Source organism: Ambystoma mexicanum, chromosome 5p (assembly GCF_040938575.1).
Source record: "Ambystoma mexicanum isolate Mex_15411 chromosome 5p, UKY_AmexF1_1, whole genome shotgun sequence".
Classification (NCBI taxonomy): domain Eukaryota; kingdom Metazoa; phylum Chordata; class Amphibia; order Caudata; family Ambystomatidae; genus Ambystoma; species Ambystoma mexicanum.
This window is the reverse complement of record NC_090930.1, coordinates 482,635,146-482,658,211: the sequence shown is the minus strand read 5'-3', so window position 1 is coordinate 482,658,211 and position 23,066 is coordinate 482,635,146. Positions and strand designations below refer to the sequence as shown.

The 23,066-nt window shown below is 55.4% G+C and overlaps 1 protein-coding gene across 5 annotated transcripts in view; it reads left to right on the top strand.

The window, feature by feature from the left end:
- Window positions 1–23,066, top strand: part of TAF9B (TATA-box binding protein associated factor 9b) — a 226,161-nt gene that overhangs the window by 101,473 nt on the left and 101,622 nt on the right. The window lies entirely within an intron of this gene.

Below are 23,066 nucleotides of genomic sequence, written 5' to 3'. Positions count from 1 at the left end.
CTGGTCTGGTCTTCCGGGGGCAGGCATCATGACAGAAAGACCGGTAAGCAAATGGATATTTCCCATCTGTGAAAGGTACACTGAGGCTTGGTGTCTGTTAAACCCTCTTTGTTAGGGAAGATTTGGTGCAGTACCCTTTGGGTGCACTATAACAACCTTGACCTCCTGGCAATAGGAACCCAACCTTTGGTATATGTCTGTACTACACAGGTTGGTAGTGTGTCTGAGCAGCCAGGCTTATGTCAAGAGGGGTCAATGTGAGCAGTAGGGTGGTAACATAGAGATTCACAGTGACAAGTATCAAAACAAACACTTATACTCAAGGTTTCTTGATTAAACGATTATTAATTTATTTACGTCCGTTTGAATAAGCCTTCTTCAGAAGGGGTAATATAATAGTAACACACAAATACACTCCAAAATACACACTCTTAGTTTCTCTAAATCAGCAAGTACCCATTGGGGATGGCACACAGACACTTCCTACACCCTCAGGTGACTTAAATAGTTGGGGCACTGTGGACATTAATATATCACTGGTACATTTAGAGCAATACCGGGAGGAATGTCAAAGGAAAGTGTTATAGAATAAAACAAACAATCACACAATTATTCTGAAGCAGGTAAGTATTTTTGAATCCCCCCAATGCATAGTAAGTTAACCCTTTCCTGGAAGGAAAGGTAAAGCACAATGTCAGAGGTAAAAAGAGTCATTCAGGGAGCCGGGCCAGCCAATGTCAATTGGGCAAAAGTCTAGGTCAGCTGAAGCACTGCTTGCTGGTATGTGTAAGTCTTGCACAATGTTTTTGAAGGTGTTGTAGATCAAGTAGAATCAATGTAGGGCCACAAGCTGGGAGGCTTTTGAGAGTTAGAAGATGCAAGCAACTCTACAGAAGCAACCAAGACAATTCTCAACTGAGATCAAGTAAGGCTACAACAAGAGGTAAATCCTCTCAAATTTTATAGTACCTTCGGTTAGAAGAAATTGTTCCAGCTGGCTTGTGTTCCTGTGCAGCACTGCAGATCCTTTTGTTCCTGGGCCTCAGTCATGGGGACAAGAGGGAGGATGTCTGGGGACTGCTGCACTGTAATGGAACAGTCAGCGGCAGAAAAGGACAAACTTATATTCAGCAGCACTTTGCGGTTTCAGTTCCTCGCGTCTCAGCAAATAGTGCCACCACGGTCTCTCGGATACCACACTGGACTTTCCTCACATCTGGGGTCCAGCACTCTGGAGGTGGCTCAGGCTTGGTCAGTCCTGGATCTTCCACCAGCTCGGGTCCTACTTAAAAGTGATGCACTCAGTTTGGTGTTCCTCTCCCTGGCACTTCGGTTCCAGCAGCAGTAACAGTGGAAGTACAGCCAGCTTCGAGAGGATGTCCAAGAGAGTGCACTTTGGAGTTGATTTGTCCCACCAACTCAAGGGGAGAAGTCGTCCTTGCAGGGCTTCTCTAGTTGAAACGAATTTGGCACTTCAGCACAGCAGCCGGGCTTCACCGGGTAAACCAACGGTCCAGGAGTTGCAGCAGGCGTCTCTTCCAAGTTCTTCTTCGGATTCCTTCGTCCAGTGGTCGACTGCCTTCCAAGCCAAAAAGCCTCGCCTTTTATGCAGGTTTCTCCCATTCATTCCAGCCTATCTGTCAATCACACAGGAGGGTGGCTGTCCTTGCCGGACCAACAAAGAAGAAGATTCAAGCTTTGAACCCTCCCGTCCCCTGCACACTGTAATGTGTTGGATCAACCAACTACTATAAATATACAGGCCGATTCATGGAATAATTAGCGCGGCGCAAGTGGGCAAAAATGTGCGAATCGCAGTGGAATAGCGAAAATCGCAGTGCAAGTGCGAAAATCGCACGAAAAGCAGCGCACGTCGATTCATGGAAGGCCGTGCGCGAGAAAACCAGCGGATGTGCGATAAAAAAGTGTGCGGCGCACGTTGGCGCACGTTGGCGCACAGGCCATCTAACAGCGTGCACGAGGCCACAGCGAAATTCGCACATAGCGCGGCGCACGCAACAAAAGTAGGCGGAACACGGGCGTAACACTCGGAATGGGGAACAACTTGCCAAAACGTGGGCGGCACGGGGGAAGTACAGGGCACAAGTGCGCGGAACGCCCACACGCTCGCCTACAACACGTATTCATGGAATAGAATAGGGGAAAAAAGCGCACGCTCAAACCAGCGCACAGGCACAAACACGACCGCCACAAGAAAGGAGGCGGTAGCGTCTCTGCGGCTGTAAGAAATGTGCGCCAAAAGGTGCGCCAACAAATAGCACCTATATACTGCCATGATGAATGTCCCATACTGTGGCCCTCCAGGAAAAATGACGTGCAAAGGGGTACCCACAAACACGGACACCCGCTGACAAAAAATACGTGTGCATGTATACCGGGGTGCGCGGGAAGTGTCACATGCGATTTGCAGGGTACGTGCATCACAGGGGTTCACGTGAAGTTATTCACGCGATCGGGCCTGGGGGAGCGGGCTACGTGTATTTCAGGGGTTCGCGTGAAGTTCCTCACGCGATCGGGCCTGGGGGAGCGGGCTACGTGTATTACAGGGGTTCGCGTGAAGTTACTCACGCGATCGGGCCTGGGGGAGCAGGCTACGTGTATTTCAGGGGTTCGCGTGAAGTTCCTCACGCGATCGGGCCTGGGGGAGCGGGCTACGTGTATTTCAGGGGTTCGCGTGAAGTTCCTCACGCGATCGGGCCTGGGCTAGCGGGCTACGTGTATTACAGGGGTTCGCGTGAAGTTCCTCACGCGATCGGGCCTGGGGGAGCGGGCTACGTGTATTACAGGGGTTCGCGTGAAGTTCCTCACGCGATCGGGCCTGGGGGAGCGGGCTACATGTATTACAGGGGTTCGCGTGAAGTTCCTCACGCGATCGTGCCTGGGGGAGCGTGCTACGTGTATTTCAGGGGTTTGCGTGAAGTTTTACACGCGATCGGGCCTGGGGGAGCGGGCTACGTGTATTACAGGGGTTCGCGTGAAGTTCCTCACGCGATCGGGCCTGGGGGAGCGGGCTACGTGTATTACAGGGGTGCGCGGGAAGTTCCACACGCGAATAGCCTGGGCGCGTGAATTTGAGGGGTGCGTGGGAAGTTCCACACGCGAATAGCCTGGGCGCGAGTATTTCAGGGGTGCGCGGGAAGTTCCACACGCGAATAGCCTGGGCGCGTGTATTTCAGGGGTGCGCGGGGAGTTCCACACGCGAATAGCCTGGGTGCGTGTATTTCAGGGGTGCGCGGAAAGTCCCACACGCGAATAACCTGGGCGCGTGTATTTCAGGGGTGCGCGGGAAGTTCCACACGCGAATAGCCTGGGCGCGTGAATTTGAGGGGTGCGCGGGAAGTTCCACACGCGAATAGCCTGGGCGCGTGAATTTGAGGGGTGCGCTGGAAGTTCCACACGCGAATAGCCTGGGCGCGTGTATTTCAGGGGTGCGCGGGAGGTTCCACACGCGAATAGCCTGGGCGCGTGTATTTCAGGGGTGCGCGGGGAGTTCCACACGCGAATAGCCTCGGCGCGTGTATTTCAGGGGTGCGCGGGAAGTTCCACACGCGAATAGCCTGGGCGCGTGTATTTCAGGGGTGCGCGGGAAGTTCCACACGCGAATAGCCTGGGCGCGTGTATTTCAGGGGTGCGCGGGAAGTTTTACACGCGATTTCTGCATGGTACGTGTATTTCAGGGGTGCCGGGGAGTCCCACATGTGATTTGACAGTGTGGGTCCTCCCAGGTGTACCCTGTACACCCTCCACGGCCCCTGCAGGCAGCCCACACCACAGGGGACTACCCTGCATCCCTGGTCATGTCCCGTAGGCAGCCCACCCAACATGGGCATGCCCCCCAGCAAAGGCACATGTCTCCTTGAACTAATGAACACCAACTCATGTCCCCTTGCACCCCCACCCCCCAGCACTGTGGGGCACCTGCCAGCAGGCCCCCACCCATGTCCAACTCATGTCCCCCACCACCCCCCAGCACTGTGGGGCACCTGCCAGTACGCCCCCACCCATGTCCAACTCATGTCTCCCACCACCCTCACACCCCAGCCACCAGGGGCACCCTCCACCAGGCCCCCACTCATGTCACCCACCACCCCCACCGCCCAGCCACCAGGGTCACCCTCCACCAGGCCCCCACTCATGTCTCCCACCACCCCCACACCCCAGCAGTGCAGGGGCACCCTCCACCAGGCCCCACTCATGTCACCCACCACCCCCACCCCCCAGCCACCAGGGTCAGCCTCCACCAGGCCCCCACTCATGTCTCCCACCACCCCCACACCCCAGCAGTGCAGGGGCAGCCTCCACCAGGCCCTCACTCATGTCACCCACCACCCCCACCCCCCAGCCACCAAGGGCACCCTCCACCAGGCCCCCACTCATGTCTCCCACCACACCCCAGCAGTGCAGGGGCACCCTCCACCAGGCCCCCACTCATGTCTCCCACCACCCCCACACCCCAGCAGTGCAGGGGCAGCCTCCACCAGGCCCCCACTCATGTCACCCACCACCCCCACCCCCCAGCGACCAGGGGCACCCTCCACCAGGCCCCCACTCATGTCTCCCACCACCCCCACACCCCAGCAGTGCAGGGGCAGCCTCCACCAGGCCCCCACTCATGTCTCCCACCACCCCCACACCCCAGCAGTGCAGGGTCACCCTCCACCAGGCCCCCACTCATGTCTCCCACCACCCCCACACCCCAGCAGTGCAGGGGCACCCTCCACCAGGCCCCCACTCAGTCCCCTATCACCCCCACCCCCCAGCCACCAGGGTCACCCTCCACCAGGCCCCCACTCATGTCTCCCACCACCCCCACACCCCAGCAGTGCAGGAGCACCCTCCACCAGGCCCCACTCATGTCACCCACCACCCCCACCCCCCAGCCACCAGGGTCACCCTCCACCAGGCCCCCACTCATGTCTCCCACCACCCCCACACCCCAGCAGTGCAGGGGCAGCCTCCACCAGGCCCCCACTCATGTCACCCACCACCCCCAGCCACCAGGGTCAGCCTCCACCAGGCCCCCACTCATGTCACCCACCACCCCCACCCCCCAGCGACCAGGGGCACCCTCCACCAGGCCCCCACTCATGTCTCCCACCACCCCCACACCCCAGCAGTGCAGGGGCAGCCTCCACCGGCCCCCACTCATGTCACCCACCACCCCCCACCCCCCACCCCCCAGGGTCAGCCTCCACCAGGCCCCCACTCATGTCACCCACCACCCCCCAGCGACCAGGGGCACCCTCCACCAGGCCCCCACTCATGTCTCCCACCACCCCCACACCCCAGCAGTGCAGGGGCAGCCTCCACCAGGCCCCCACTCATGTCTCCCACCACCCCCACACCCCAGCAGTGCAGGGTCACCCTCCACCAGGCCCCCACTCATGTCTCCCACCACCCCCACACCCCAGAAGTGCAGGGGCACCCTCCACCAGGCCCCCACTCATGTCCCCTATCACCCCCACCCCCCAGCCACCAGGGTCACCCTCCACCAGGCCCCCACTCATGTCTCCCACCACCCCCACACCCGAGCAGTGCAGGGGCACCCTCCACCAGGCCCCACTCATGTCACCCACCCCCCCCACCCCCCAGCCACCAGGGTCACCCTCCACCAGACCCCCACTCATGTCTCCCACCACCCCCACACCCCAGCAGTGCAGGGGCAGCCTCCACCAGGCCCCCACTCATGTCACCCACCACCCCCACCCCCCAGCCACCAGGGTCAGCCTCCACCAGGCCCCCACTCATGTCTCCCACCACCCCCACACCCCAGCAGTGCAGGGGCAGCCTCCACCAGGCCCCCACTCATGTCACCCACCACCCCCACCCCCCAGCCACCAGGGGCACCCTCCACCAGGGCCCCACTCATGTCTCCCACCACCCCCACACCCCAGCAGTGCAGGGGCAGCCTCCACCAGGCCCCCACTCATGTCACCCACCACCCCCACCCCCAGCCACCAGGGGCACCCTCCACCAGGGCCCCACTCATGTCTCCCACCACCCCCACCCACCAGGGTCACCCTCCACCAGGCCCCCACTCATGTCTCCCACCACCCCCACACCCCAGCAGTGCAGGGGCACCCTCCACCAGGCCCCCACTCATGTCTCCCACCAACCCCACCCCCCAGCCACCAGGGGCACCCTCCACCAGGGCCCCACTCATGTCTCCCACCACCCCCACACCCCAGCAGTGCAGGGGCACCCTCCACCAGGCCCCCACTCATGTCTCCCACCACCCCCACCCCCCAGCGACCAGGGGCACCCTCCACCAGGCCCCCACTCATGTCTCCCACCACCCCCACCCCCCCAGTCACCAGGGGCAGCCTCCACCAGGCCCCCACCCATGTCCCCCTGCCCACAGGTCCTGACGATACACAATCATGGCAGTAATGGGCAGCATACCCAGCACAAACACCCAGGCAAGGATTGCATCCACCCACATAGTGAATGCAATTACATGACACAACCCCAATGGCAAGTATGTAAATGAACACATGTCCGTCACACACACATACACAATGGCTGCAAGTGAATGTCAAAACCCATATCATGACATGTATGAAACCAAAGACAAAATAACACAAGTGGAAGTAAAAATTAAAAATGTATTAAAGATTAAAAATAAGTAAACAAATAAAAGATACAACTATGTGGATAGCAAAATAAATGGTCCATGTTGGAGAACAAAAGTAAAAATCAAAAAACGAAAAAGGAATACAAAAACAAATGTTGACCAAAGCAATATCAAGTAGAAGCAAAAGATTGAAAAACCATTTCCACATGGTGAACACAATAAATAATGAAAAAAAGAAAATGTTCCTTCAAAAAACAAACTAAATACAGGAATGTACCAGGGTCCATGAGCCCAACACCATAAAGGAAACCTACTACTACCTAATGAAAAAAATATATACAAAAAAGTGGCATTGTCCGAGTGGTCCAAAATAATAAAAACAAATAAAGGAAACCTAACACTAACTAACTATATAACTATATACAAAGGCAGCGGGCAAGTCCTGCGGCTCACTTGTTGATGTTGCTGGCCAGGGCATCATCGAACTCCATGTCGATGTCCTGGAGGCGGGACTCTGTCCTGGCCCCGAGGTCTCGCAGGGATAACCCCATGTCCAGCTCAAACTCCCTGCGAGCTTCCTCGAGGCACTCAGCCCGCCTCAACGCCCGACGCATGGAGAACTCCGCCCTGACCATGGCGAGCCGCTCCTCTTCCGCCCGCTGCCGCTCCGCACCTATCCGCTGAACCAACTGCTCCCACACGGAAGACACCACCATCCCAGGGTTGCCCTGCCCTCCGGCCGATGCCTGCCCCTCTGATCTTGATGGCCCCGAGCCATGATGCCTCCCACGTCGAGCCCGCTGCTGCCTCCGACGCCACTGCCTCTGCCAGCACGACGGCATCCAGGCTGATGGAAACCACCGACGCCGTCGTGCACGTGCCCTGCCTGATGATGCTGTCACATCTTCCATCTGCTTGGGTCCAGTTGCTGTGTTGTCCACCCCTGCTGGACCTCCGACTCCCAACTGTGGCAGGGATGGGATCCCCACCGAGCTGGCTGCATTGGTCGGGGCAGGTCCACAGGGGGCCCTGGTGGCATCTGGGCTGGAAGACGGCAAGGAGAACGACTGGTGGATAGCCTGCACAGAGGCGGAGAGGGCCGCCACATTGGCCAACACATGCAGGAAACCCCCGAACATGGCCGATCCCAATTGGGCCACGTCGGCACGGTGCACTTCGTGATGACGTGCGTGCTCCTCCCGGGAAGCACGCACGGCATCACGAATCACAGCCGTGCGCATCGCGACCCCAATCAGGACCTTCTCCGCACGGCCAGGGGTTCCCACGTCCGCAGGTGGAGGGGAGTCAGGTGACATGGACATCCCCTCTACCTGTGGACGGGCCTGGGACGGGGCATCCCTGCTGGTGCATGGTGGTGCACTCACAGGGTCAGGGACAGCGACATGCACAGGCCCCTCCACGGTGACCTGTGCTGCCTCCTGCCCCTGGCCCTGGACTGCACCACTTGCACCAGCAGGGATGCCCCCACCAGGCCCCATGTGTGCCCCAGTGGCGGCCTCCTCCTCCTCTGTGCAAACCACCAACCTGGATGGCTCCTCACCGTCTCCCACCGTAGCAGGCCCCTGTGGGGGCTCACCCACCCCTTCCGCTGCAGCCGTGGGGGCATCCCCGCCGCCTTGCTCCACAGCGCCGTCTCCGCCCTCTTCTTCACTAGCCGCTGCGTAGAGGGAGACAAAGAACACAAGCATCAGGGCACTGTACAATGGTCCCCTAGACAGGAAGCAATAGCAGATGAGCACCACTGTCAAAGTACACTTCCATCATGTCCCTCCACAACACATGGGTCAGTCCAGGCAAAACACACACAGTAACAGGCATGGTGCATGCCATGGACATTTCCATGCATGTCCAATGGGCTCTTGAAACATTCAATGATATGTAACTCACATGCATCATGGCTCATGCCTATCACATGCACACACTTCACCTCAGTCACATCCATCTGGCCCCAAACACACCAAACACAGCGGATACAAGGGTAATTTGGCTGCTTCACTGAATCTGTGCATTGTCACACACATGTGTCATGCATCCATGGCATGCACAAGTCACAGACACGCAGGTCAGGCACACAGACATGGCTACCATATATGTACCTGGCATCAGCACCCATCCCTCACCCCCACCCATGTCCAGGTACAGAGACTGGCATGCTCTCATGTTCAAAATAAAATCTGCATAGGGCTCCCCATGCGGCATTTGAACACATGCAACAACCATGTGGGTCACACATCACTGGTCGCACATGCATTACCATGATGTCCCTGCACACATACATGCATACATGGCCTATGGCACACATACAGGCAAGTATCATAGAACCAGCACACCGCAACATGCCCTGTCTCACACAGTAATGCTTGGACACTTACCGCTCAACTCCAGACGGGCCTCCCTCTCAAGGATCTGGGCGTGGAGCGCTGGGCGTACGCGTTCCAGGACCCTCATCTGGATGGAACTCATGCGGCCCCGGCCCCCTTCCACGAGGCGCCGGGCCTTCACAAGGGTCCTGGACCTCAAGTCCTCCCAGCGCTTCTTGATCTTCAGGACGTTGCGGGTTGCCACCCCCTCCGCGTTGATGGCAACCACACAGTCGGCCCAGATCCTCTGCCGTCCTTCCTTGCTGGCGCGGGACGATCCAAAGAGGGCATCATACTGCCCCAGGACATGCTCCACCAGGACACCAACTTCGGTGGCAGTGAAGCTGGTGCCCCTCTGCCCCTCTGGCCTGGGGTTGCCACTGGTGCCAGATGTGGAAGTGCCCGACATGGCAACCCCAGAGGCAGGTGTGGGTGGGCAACTGGTTCCTGGGGCTGGGCTGTGGAGCGATGTAATCCCAGTCGGGAGTCTTCAGTTCCAGCAGGGGTGGACACAGCAACTGGAGCCCTGCAGATGGCTGATGTGCAGGCACCAAATGGCAGGGCACGGTGGCAGCAGGCAGGCAGGCAGGCAGGCAGCAGCAGATGGCACGTGGGAGGCTGCTCGGGGCACTGGGGGGCAGTAACTCGGCCTTCTGGGCAGGAGCGTGGTCTTCCGTGTGTTTTCGCGTGGCCAGCTTGATACGGAGTGATTTGGCACGTGAAAATCCTGCACGTCAGCGTGAAATCCGAGGAAAGGCCCTTAGCGCGTAAGCGCGTCAGCACGCATACGCGATTCTATTGGACCAGAGTCCCTCAGCGCGTAAACGCGTCTGTGACGTGACCCGCACGGGTGTTCCCCACTCAGCACGTGATGACGGGGCACACGTGGAAATACTGCACGTCAGAGTGTCATCGCGTGTAATTGGACAAAAGTGCGCGTACACGCGATTGGCCTATGTACGTGTATTTAATGGGTGCGCGGGCACTTACACACGCAAGTACGTCAGCGAACCTGTATCCCGTGGTGCGTGTGAATTTCCACACGCTATTGGACTGGGAACTGGATTCCAGGGGTGCGCGGGTCACACGCTGTATCCCGTGGTGCGTGTGATTTTCCACACGCTATTGGACTGGGAACTGGATTCCAGGGGTGCGCGGGTCACACGCTCGCCTAGAACACGCGCAAAGCATAAATTTGCGGACTTTAACAATAACAAGCTCAGACGCCAGGATGAACATACCGTTCCTAGCAGCAGTGGCAGTGGGCTACCAAAGGAGGAGGAGGAGGATAGTCAGGGCCAGAATATTCACACCCAGAACCAGCCTTTTCGGGATGCCTGATGACCAGGTGTATGGGAGGTACAGGTTTCCACCACACATTATACTGGACCTGGTGAGTGAGTGGGAGGATGACCTCACATCACCCACCCTGTGCTCCCAAGCACTCAGCCCCCTGGAGAAGGTCCTCAATGTACTGCACTTCTTAGCCACTGGAACATTTCAGCGGACAAGTGCCATAGTGGGTGGGGTGTCACAGGCCACCCAGTCACGCTGCCTACACCAGGTCTTGAACATCATCACTGCACGCCCATCAGTCCGCAGGCACATATACCTGCCCAGAACACCTGCAGAAAGGCATGCTGCCGCCCTGGATTTTTACGCTGTGGCACGATTCCCCAAAGTGCTAGGTGCCATCGACTGCACCCATGTGGCTCTACGTCCCCCCAGGGCATCTGAGCACATCTATAGGAACCGCAAGCACTGGCATTCCATCAACGTGCAGGTAGCATGTAATGCCAAGGGAATCATCACCTCAGTATATGCCAACTATCCCGGCTCCACCCACGACAGCTTCATTTACCGAATGTCCACCCTAAGCCGGGACCTAGAAGCTGGGCGGCATGGCGATACATGGCTGCTTGGTGAGTATGTATGCCACTGCACATGCATGCATGTTGGATACTGAGCAAGGTCACAACCCCACCAATGATACCAATCACCACCTCCACAGGGGACAGTGCCTACCCTCTCAGCCCCCACATGATGACGCCAATTCGGAACCCCACCACGCCACCCCAGGTAAGATATAACACAGCCCACATTACAACCAGGGGCATAGTGGAGCGCACATTCGGAGTGCTAAAGTCACGCTTTCGCTCCCTTGACCGTTCTGGCGGGCAGCTGTTATACGCTCCCCCAGTAGTGTGCAGGATCATAGTGGCAGCATGTGTCCTGCACAACGTTGCAACACGCCGGGGCCTGGCCGTGGACATGGTGGTGGCCCCACATCCCCAACCACATGCACAGCCGCTGCGCATGGGAGGGGAAAGGGCACGGGGGGAGGCAGCCCGTACACAGCTAGTGGCTAATTACTTCACATAGAAATCACACCCCGGTGGAGTGCACACTGCCCTGGCACATTCCATCTGACAATCAATGATGACTCAACCTGACACTGATCCTGAATGTCTGGAGAATGAACCGTGAATACCATATCAGCCTGAGATTGTTCACCTGGAAGTGTCACAATGTGTGCATCCCTACCCACACAGACACCACCAATGCAGTTTTGTGAAGTTACACATTGAAGCAGCTAAAATGAATACCCACTTGCAAAATGCAACAAGAGGACAGTACCATGTCAGCCAACCCAACCCCAGCACCGCCACACGACACACCGTGCCATGTCATGCTAATTGCAGGTAAACAAAGTAATCCCCACAACATGACATCAGTCTCACTATGTACAGTGTCCCTATTAGAAACCTGCAACACCTGAAATGCTCACAGCAATGCCGGACCAACAACATACTTGAGCACGTACTACCATTAACATGACATCACAAATGTTACATATTAGTAGTCTCACCAACTGGAAATGCCTGCACTCCCACCACTACCAACTGTGCAGTGTTGGCGCCATGTAGAGTTGTAGGTGCACTGCTGCCAACATGGACCCCATCTCCAAACTAGAGGTCCTTGTGTGGACATGAGGAAGGGACCTGCAAATTGGGAGGTAGACACAGAAGAAGAGTTACACATCAATGCAACATGCAGTGTACAACACAACAGCAATATGCACTAGGAATGTATACACAGTATTGACTACAGACTGCCCACACAGCTCATGGGAGTCCAACGTCACTGTGTAATTCACTGTCACTTGGGCACACCCTTTGCAAGCCCATGGAAACGGGAAGCAGGAGGGGTGTGTGTGACTCAAACCCAAGCATCGGAACCAAATACATTACAAGCCTGCATGTGCCCAGCCACAATGCAGCGTATGCCCACAGGAACCACGGAAGCCAACAGATCGTCCCAAAAAAATTGGGAATAAAAGAAATCAAAATAAAAATAAAAATGAGAAACAATCAAAAATGGCCATTGATGGGCCCGGGGGGGTTGGGGAGGCCACCCAGGAGGTCCGAGGACAGGATGCACACCAGAACCCACCTGCGTGGATCCTGGGAAAATAAAACACCCCCGTGGGCTCATGGCCCACACGGCTACCCTGTTGTGGGAGTATCACTGCTGTCGCTATTATCACCCTGTGCAGCTGCATCCGGAGGTGGTTGCACTATGGGAGGCAGCCCACGCAAGGCCCTAGTCTGCTCCTCCATGGCTGCAAGCATGCGGGTGTGGTAGGTCTGGTTCTGGAGGATGAGTGTGCAGAGGTCCCCATGCAACAACCCACGGGATGCCCGGACCTCCGCCCTCGTTGCCTTCATCTCAGCTGAGAGCGTACGGGTGAGACGCTCCAGCTGCTGTTCTGTCCTTTGGTGTGTTGAAGCCTCAAGCTCAACAAGAGTCGTCCTGAGGTGAAGGAGCTCCTGCCTCAGGGCTTCCCTGTGGCCCTGGGACTCAATGGAGATGGCCTCCTGCAGAGTCGCCAGTGCCGCCCGCCTGTCCCTGTTGGACCCCAACATGTCCTCCCTGTGTGACTGGCAGATGGAGTCGGTTGCCTGCTCTAGTCGCTCCATCAGCCTTTCTGGGGGGACAATGGAAGTGGCCACCCTATCCATGGCCTGAGCCATCATCTCGGATGATGCAGCCTGTTGGGTTGCCATACCGTAAATGGATTGCTCCCATGCGGTATTGCCGGGTGGCGTACGGCCACCACGTCGGCGGGCACCACACCTGTCTGGGGCAAGGCGAACTGCACCTTGCTGTGCCGGCACTGCCTGAGGCTGCAGGACTGCATTCCCCCTCTGATCTGCTGGCCCAGGAACAGAATCAGATGTCGCGGAGTGTGACCCTGCATCCGTAACCACCGAAGGCGTAGCTGCCAACACTGACATCCCCATGGAGGGTTCTGACCCTGGTGCAGGTGGGTGAGACAGAACAGAATCCCTCCCTGGAACACTCTCCTGCGACGGCACGTAGGTCTCATCCGAATCAACACCTGAGTACAGCTCGGGGGAGGTGCAGCCAGAGACACCCCTTGAGAGCACGACCTGCAGCACTTGTGGGTTCTCCCCCACCACCACACCACGTCCCTCACTGGTGGTTGGTCGGCCCTCGGACCTCTCCTGGGTCCGCACCATCTCCACAACCCCAGCTGTATCAGGTGCGTCTTCCCCTGCAAAGACATGAAAACAAAGAAATGGAAACAGGCATTAGCACCATGGCACACAATGAGGGCTGAGATGCAAGAGAACCAGTACTTGATTGACACATATCCCACATGACTAAAACCCTCCCATGCATGCACCCTCACTGCGTATGAAGTGCAGGCAAATGGCACACACTGATGACACCAAGATGGAAGATGAACACATTTTCTGCATGCTGCCTGGCAGTGGCATCACACATTGGCCTGTGATTGCCAGGTGAAACACACATGCCATCACACAGATGGCATGTACCATTGCTATTGAGTGAAGATGGAGAGGAGGGCAGCACCTATTCATTCAGTCCAGTTCCCGCATGTAATTGCTTTTCTAATTCTAACAGGTCAGATTTTTCACCTGGAGCTGCCAGTCTGAAATGGTCCAATTGCACAGGGACATGTGTGTACAAATGATATCCAGGTAACAAAGTCACTCCACTTTACCATACCCATGTCAGACATGTGACTAGTGGACAGCGACATGCCTAGTGAAAGTGGTGGAATGCAAACAAACTGACTGAATGAACAGTGAAAAATAAGCAAATATGTTGTGGCAAGGTGACACTTCAAGGGCAACTGGCGTGCAGTTGGGCTAGATGTCTACTGTTGGCAGAAGGGATACTGCTATGGCCAAATGCAGCTGCGCAGGAAGGATTGCATGAAGCACATGGCTGACCCATACGACTCAGGCGCACACACTCTCACCTGGCACTCAAACAGAAGCCCTCACACACACACCATGCACATGGATGACACACACATGCATGTGCACTCACCGGACAATGCCTCGTAATCAGCCAGATCTCCCACGCCTTGGATCTGTTCCTCCGTGACGTAGGTCCCAGCGACTGACTCATGTGGAGTGAGTTCCATGTCTACTACTGGAGACCCACCTCCAGTCACTAGAGTTGCGGCATGACTTGAGGCCAGCTTACTCTTTGCCCTGCGCTTTAGGTCATTCCAGCGCTTATAGCAATCATTGGCTGTGCGCCTCACGATTCCAAGGGCACTTACAATGTCCGCAACGGTCTGCCAGTGTGCCTGGGGTTGTGCAGGTGTGGTCTTGGATCCTGCAACAATGACCATCTCGTTGTCATGTCCGGACACATACTCGACAAGTGCATTCAGTTCGTCATCCGTGAAGCTGGGCTTCCTGGACGGGCCGGACTGTGTAGCCGTGTCTGGGGCATCAGCCTGTGCCGGACGAGCACTCTTCCTCTTCCGCTTGGAAGGTGGTGGTGATCCTGAGTGTCCTGCGCCGCTCTGGACACTAGGGGCAGGAGCCCTGGTGGACTCTGTATCAGGAGTGTGGGATTGCACACTCAGCATGGGAGTTGGTGCAGGCATTGGCTCTAGTGTGATGGTGTCAGGGGGAATGTCAGCAGCATGGACTAGGACCGACACTGTCCTGGCTGGGTGTGTGAGGGCTGGGGTGGATGGAGCCGCAGCTGCCCCTGCAGCCTCTCCGCCCTGCCTCCTTGGTGCAGCAGATGACCTTGCTGCCCCAGATCCACGTGGCATGATGGCATCAACGTGCACCAGCGCACGTGTCGTAGCCCTGCTGACCTGGAAGTCAGCCATGGAGTCAGCCAGGTCTGGTGCCACAATGGGCTGGTCCAACAAGGGCTGAGCATGGATGGTGTCAGCCACAATGGGAGGGGGGGGGGGGATTATGGGTGCCCGTGACTGGTCCTCCACACATGGGGGGACAGGCTCACCCTGCAAGTTACGACCACGTCCCCTACCGGTTCCACCACGGCCACCACTTGTGGCTCTTCCACCTTTGCCACCCTTACGGAATCCTCGCCTCCCAGCCATGGCACTGATGTTAATGTGCGTATGGGAGTGGATGTAGACTATTGTCCTGGGCAATTGGGGGTCAAAGGGGTTGGGTACCAGATGGTAATTGTACCCTAGTGCTCTAGCAAGGCTGAATGTAACCCCTGGGGAAAGATGACGGGTCACGCAACGCACAGGAGGCCCAAAAAAGGGAGATGACGTGCACGCAACCCCTCCTAGACCACGTGTGCAGAAAGAAAAACCTGCACTACGCTGTGGCACCCAGTAACACAAGAATGAACGTATGCGTGTCACACGCAGCCTAGAATGACCTCTGAAGGGGTAGGCTACACACGGGGCAAGCACTGATGTTAGATACGTGCGTGACTCACCGTCTGCCTGGTAAACGAGCGTGTAAAAGGAGCACGTTTGGTTGGCAACACCCCCGCCAAAAGAAGATTTGTACGCTGTCTGAGGAGACAGGACAACAGTAGAAGGGAACACTGTTTGAGGGAACAGGCCCAGGTAAACCAGTAAAAGAGGAAAAAGAGAAAAAGCTGTCAGAGGTAACAGGGAATACGAACTTGAAACGCTGTGAAGTAAATCGCGTGTGAAACGACAAGAAGTACAGAATTCACCCACTCGCTCTCCACGAAAAGCACGTACAAGGAAAACGTGTTCTACACGTACCTTTTATACAGGCCCACACGTCCAGCGTCACTTACGCGGCGTGTACGCGCTAGGGCCATTTCCACCTATTACATGCTTTGTCACTTCTGCGTGTAGGGCCATTTCCACCAATTACATGCTTTGTCACTTCTGCGTGTAGGGCCATTTCCACCAATTACACGCTTTGTCACTTCTGCGTGTAGGGCCATTTCCACCAATCACACGCTTTGTCACTTCTGCTTGTAGGGCCATTTCCACCAATCACACGTGATTACACTCTGATGTGCAGTCTTTCCACGTGTGCTCTGTCATCACGTGCTGTGTGGGAAACACCTGTGCGGGTCACGTCACAGACGCGCTTACGCGCTTTGGGCCTTTCCTCAGTTTTCACGCTGACGTGCAGGATTTTCACGTGCAAAATCACTCCGTACCAAGCTGGCCACGCGTACGCACACGGAATACCACGCTCCTGCCCGGAAGGCCGAACTACTGCCCCCCAGAGCCCGAGCACGCTCCCACCTGCTGCTGCCTGACTGCCTGCTGCCCCTGCACTGCTGGGGGGTGGGGGTGGTGGGAGACATGGGTGGGGGCCTGGTGGAGGGTGCCCCTGGTGACTGGGGGGGTGGGGGTGATAGGGGACATGAGTTGGGGCCTGGTGGGGGCTGCCCCTGGTGACTGGGGGGGTGGGGGTGGTGGGAGACATGAGTGGGGGCCTGGTGGAGGGTGCCCCTGGTGACTGGGGGGGTGGGGGTGATAGGGGACATGAGTGGGGGCCTGGTGGGGGCTGCCCCTGGTGACTGGGGGGGTGGGGGTGGTGGGAGACATGAGTGGGGGCCTGGTGGAGGGTGCCCCTGGTGACTGCGGGGGTGGGGGTGATAGGGGACATGAGTGGGGGCCTGGTGGGGGCTGCCCCTGCACTGCTGGGGGGTGGGGGTGGTGGGAGACATGGGTGGGGGCCTGGTGGAGGCTGCCCCTGCACTGCTGGGGGGTGGGGGTGGTGGGAGACATGAGTGGGGGCCTGGTGGAGGGTGCCCCTGGTGACTGGGGGGTGGGGGTGATAGGGGACATGAGTGGGGGCCTGGTGGAGGCTGCCCCTGGTGACTGGGGGGTGGGGGTGGTGGGAGACATGAGTGGGGGCCTGGTGGAGGCTGCCCCTGGTGACTGGGGGGTGGGGGTGGTGGGAGACATGGGTGGGGGCCTGGTGGAGGGTGCCCCTGGATGGTGGGGGGTGGGGGTGATAGGGGACATGAGTGGGGGCCTGGTGGGGGCTGCCCCTGCACTGCTGGGGGGTGGGGGTGGTGGGAGACATGGGTGGGGGCCTGGTGGAGGCTGCCCCTGCACTGCTGGGGGGTGGGGGTGGTGGGAGACATGAGTGGGGGCCTGGTGGAGGGTGCCCCTGGTGACTGGGGGGGTGGGGGTGGTGGGAGACATGGGTGGGGGCCTGGTGGAGGCTGCCCCTGGTGACTGGGGGGGTGGGGGTGGTGGGAGACATGGGTGGGGGCCTGGTGGAGGGTGCCCCTGGATGGTGGGGGGTGGGGGTGATAGGGGACATGAGTGGGTGCCTGGTGGAGGCTCCCCCTGCACTGCTGGGGGGTGGGGGTGGTGGGAGACATGAGTGGGGGCCTGGTGGAGGCTGCCCCTGGTGACTGGGGGGGTGGGGGTGGTGGGAGACATGGGTGGGGGCCTGGTGGAGGCTGCCCCTGGTGACTGGGGGGGTGGGGGTGGTGGGAGACATGGGTGGGGGCCTGGTGGAGGGTGCCCCTGGATGGTGGGGGGTGGGGGTGATAGGGGACATGAGTGGGGGCCTGGTGGGGGCTGCCCCTGCACTGCTGGGGGGTGGGGGTGGTGGGAGACATGAGTGGGGGCCTGGTGGAGGGTGCCCCTGGTGACTGGGGGGGTGGGGGTGATAGGGGACATGAGTGGGTGCCTGGTGGAGGCTGCCCCTGCACTGCTGGGGGGTGGGGGTGGTGGGAGACATGAGTGGGGGCCTGGTGGAGGCTGCCCCTGGTGACTGGGGGGGGTGGGGGTGGTGGGAGACATGAGTGGGGGCCTGGTGGAGGCTGCCCCTGGTGACTGGGGGGGTGGGGGTGGTGGGAGACATGGGTGGGGGCCTGGTGGAGGGTGCCCCTGGATGGTGGGGGGTGGGGCTGGTGGGTGACATGAGCAGGTGTGCAGGGTAGTCCCCTGTTTTGTGGGCTGCCTGCAGGGGCCGTGGAGGGTGTACAGGGAACACCTGTGAGGACCCACCCAGCCTAATCGCGTGTGTAACTTCCCACGCACCCCTGTAATACACGTACCAAGCCAAATCGCGTGTGAGAATTCCCGCGCACCCCTGAAATACACGTACCCTGCTGAAGTCGCGTGTAAAACTTCCCACGCACCCCTGAAATGCATGCGCCCAGGCTATTCGCGTGTGGAACTTCCCGCGCAACCCTGAAATACACGCGCCCAGGCTATTCGCGAGTGGAACTTCCCGCGCACCCCTGAAATACACGCGCCCAGGCTATTCGCGAGTGGGACTTCCCGCGCACCCCTGAAATACACGTAGCACGCTGGGAGACATGAGTGTGGGCCTGGTGGAGGATGCCCCTGCACTGCTGGGGGGTGGGGGTGGTGGGTGACATGGGTTGGGGCCTGCTGGCAGGTGCCCCACAGTGCTGGGGGGTGGGGGTGGTGGGAGACATGAGTCGGGCATGAGTGGGGGCCTGGTGGAGGCTGCCCCTGCACTGCTGGGGGGTGGGGGTGGTAGGAGACATGGGTGGGGGCCTGGTGGTGGGTGCCCCTGGTGGCTAGGGGGTGGGGGTGCAGGGGGACATGAGCAGGTGTGCAGGGTAGTCCCCTGTTTTGTGGGCTGCCTGCAGGGGCCGTGGAGGGTGTACAGGGAACACCTGTGAGGACCCACCCAGCCTAATCGCGTGTGATAATTCCCACGCACCCCTGTAATACACGTACCCAGCAAATTGGCGTGTGATAATTCCCACGCACCCCTGTAATTCACGTACCCTGCCAAATCGCGTGTGATAATTCCCGCGTACCCCTGTATTACACGTGCCCTGGCTAATCGCATGTAAGACTTCCCGCGTACCCCTGTAATACACGTTCCCTGGACAATCGCGTGTTGAACTTCCCGCGTACCCCTGTAATACACGTTCCCTGGACAATCGCGTGTTGAACTTCCCGCATACCCCTGTAATTCACGTTCCCTGGACTATCGCGTGTTGAACTTCCCGCGTACCCCTGTAATACACGTTCCCTGGACAATCGCGTGTTGAACTTCCCGCGTACCCCTGTAATTCACGTTCGCTGGACTATCGCGTGTTGAACTTCCCGCGTACCCCTGTAATACACGTTCCCTGGACTATCCGCACCCCTGAAATACACGTACCCTGGCACCCTGGCTAATCGCGTGTATAACTTCACGCGTACCCCTGATATGCACGTTACCCGCTTTGCGTTCCTTGTTTGGCAGCCCTGTAAACTGGTCCAGGTTTAGCGCAGCCCTTTGCGATGATTTAGCGATTTTGATGGCTTTTCCTTGCGCGAGGGCGTTCTTGGGGGCGTTACTGGCGCTGCTGCAGGGTCGCTGCGATACTCTGCGCCACGGCTGGTTTGGGAGCCTAAAATCCATGAATACGCTGTGCGCGGAAATCGGTTTTAGCGCACGTGCCTGGCGCAGACAATCGCACGCGGACACTCTGCGCCAGCCGCTCGCGACACTTTTCTGCGAAATTCTATGAATTACCCTGTAAAGGTAGTAATTGTTGTAGGTAAATAAAAAATATTCAAACAATCGTTTTTTGTAAAACACATGAGTGTATATATTTTGTTTTTAAATTGCAGATTTAAGCACAAAGGCAAAAACAAAACCAATCTCAGTATTATTGCAGAGAGCAAACAAAAGTGAAGAAATGTTGCCAGTAGTCTGCTTTTGAGTGGCGGTGCGTTTCGAGGATGGACACCTCTTCTTCTTAGGCCTAAACAGACTATAAACAAAATGTATATATTACAAAATGGATATATAACCATATATTTGTACAGCAATACATTAACAGTTCAAAGAAGTTAGAGCAAACAAGTCACTTTCTGAAATTTCAACATTAACTGTGCTAATGTTTTTTCCACATTTGTTTTTTTTTTTACATAAAGTACAAGTGATGACTAATTCTCTGGAATACCAGAACAGTATAATCATATTACATGAATGCTCATTATTTAAAGGTGGCTTAATGCCTGAGTGGGGAAAAAAAAATACATAGCATTGCCCGTTTGTTTCAATATTTTTTATTTACCTGCAACAATTACTACCTTTAATTTATAGTAGTTGGTTGATCCAACACATTACAGTGTGCAGGGGAGGGGAGGGTTCAAAGCTTGAATCTTCTCCTTCTTTGTGTATTTGTGGAGGTCTTGTGCCAGGTTCTGTTTCTCTCCTGCACCTTAAAATTTAAATAATACTACAACTACCCTTTAAAAAAAAAAATTAGCATACTAGGTTGTGCACCTATTTTGGAATCACTTTTTGTCCTTGCAGGACCGCCAGCCGGCCAATCACCTTTGGGTGCATTCCTGGAACCAAGGGGATTAAGCACAGGGAGTTTCAGGCACCACCCTCACTTCCTGCCCCTGCCAGACATACTGAAGACAGAGGCGGGCTTCAATTGTGAATCACGCCAAAGTTAAAACGAACAAAGGGTCCAAACCTGGTTTGGCGCGCAAAATACATCTCAAGAAGGACCTTTCCGACAAGAAATGGCGAAAAGACGACCAGGGCCATTTTTACAAAATAGGCACCCACGGGTGCCTTACTTCAGCTGCAAACGCTGCTCGCGGTAAAAACACACTATAGTAGTAAAAAGTAAACCACTGCCACTAGCCATTAATTGTAGAAAGGGTAACATAAAAATGTTACATGAGAAACTAGAGAAAGGGGATACTAAATAGCCCCTCCAGCACCCTATGGTAGGATAGTGTGTGCTGGGTCTAGAAAGTTACATTTAAATAAAGTCAATTTCACTCTACTGCTCTTGGAAAACGTAGTTTCACCAAGAGAAGGTATTTAAACCTTTGGGAAATCTAAGAGACTCCCTGTGCCACTGCACTTAAGGTGCTCTCTGTCACAATGCAAAGATGATGCCTATGGAGTTTGTCAGACTCCAAAGTCACAAGAAACACAGAGTCCAAATCATAGAAAAATACACGAGAGAGTGGGGAAAAAGGTCTCTCGCTCTCCAGGTGAATTAAATTAAAAAGTCCTAGAGTCCAGCAAAAGTGCTTAGGGGAAGTTCTCTAAGGTAGAGCGGAATTAGCACATTTCTAAGAATTCTCCCTAACACTCTGCTAGACCCAAACCGCATGCACACATGCAATCCATGGCACTGACGATGATGGCCTCTGTCAACAAACAAACTTTTAGATTTACTGGTGGATTATTTTTTCTTATACCTTTGTGAGTGGGAACCTTTTTCCACACTCACAGAATATTTTACTCTATTTTATGGGTGTGATTTTATTTATTTTTATTTGTTTAATTTATTTGGGCTCTCCATAGTGTCTTTTAAAATGTATCCTCTTTGACAACTTTTTTGCAATAAGTGTCTGTTGTTGCGGGGTTGCCCTAGGGGCTCCACTTTTAACTTTCTCTGGCTAACCTTGAACGACCAACAGTTCCCAAGGGTCAAGGGTAGAAAGCATCTTTGGATCCCTTGTACATTTTATTAAGAGAGACCAGCACCCCCACTTTATGTGGCGTGCTGGGAAGATACGGAGTATCCCCTTTCTCATTTGAAATACATTTTTGTTACAAGGATATGGACAAACTTGCCATTAATGGCTGGTGGCAGTAATTTGTTGGAACACTTTTTATTTTTTATTTTTTTGGCATTCTTTCACAAAATTGAGCTGCAGTCACTGAAAACCGGATGCTATTGTTATTTGGCCTTGATCGAAAGTCAGCAACTGTCCGAAGGACACAATGTGTCGAATACCCACAAAAAATTATAACATTTACTCTTTTGAAAGTGGATATACGAAGGTTGTTTCAATTTCTGCGATCTGTTCGGAGGGGTTAGTCAACATGAGATTGAGAGAATGAAACTTCCTGAAATTATGTAAGCTCAACTATACATAATATTTGTGCGATTTTAAAAATGGACTAATTCATCGATGTGCAAAAGTGATTTGACCAAAAGAATTGACATAGTACGTTATGTTATGTGAATATTTATACAGCACACTATAAAAAACAGAGTGCGTAACTGATCTGTCCAGTAATGATTGTTATTTGTGTATAGTTTAAAGAGGAGTGAATAGAGATGTTTTTTTGGGACTTATTGATTACTGGCTTTGCACACCAATATTTTTGGTGCTGAGTTATGGGTTGTTAGATGGACCATATTATGATGATTATTCCTTGAAGACCCGCAGCCACAACCTGTATGCAGCCTAATGATAGTTAAACCACTTTGTCCTGTGGAATATCCTAGTGTGCTGTTACCTTTGCAGCCTTGTGCACCATAAAGTCAGGGTTGGGGGGAGTAGCGAGGGCTGAACCTTTTCCGTGGGCAATAACAACTGTCTGTGGTTCAACATAAAATTTTACTATCGCTGTCTTTATTTTCTGGTAGAGCCCGCTATGTGAAGCGGATGAATCTGCTTCTCCATCCCATTGGGAGCTATACCTACTTCACAGCGGTAAACGTTCATGCACGTCGTGGTCTCAAATACTCCCCCATGCTATCATGTGCGTTTTCATTCTGTGTGGATTGTATTTATGATTAGGTTTCATCCAGTTCTGAATTATACACTACCTTGTTATATTCAATTACAATCATATATTTTAGTAGCTGTTATGTATTCAGTTTTCTACACAGCTATATTGTACCATTTTGCGTATGCCATAGTTTTCAGCTACAGTCAAATAGATTCTTCAACCAACATTGGTGGATAATCATCAACGGTGCTTATTTGATCACTGTTATGTGGGACGACCGACAGGGACCAATCTGCCCTTTCGCACTACCAGCAAAAAGGAACA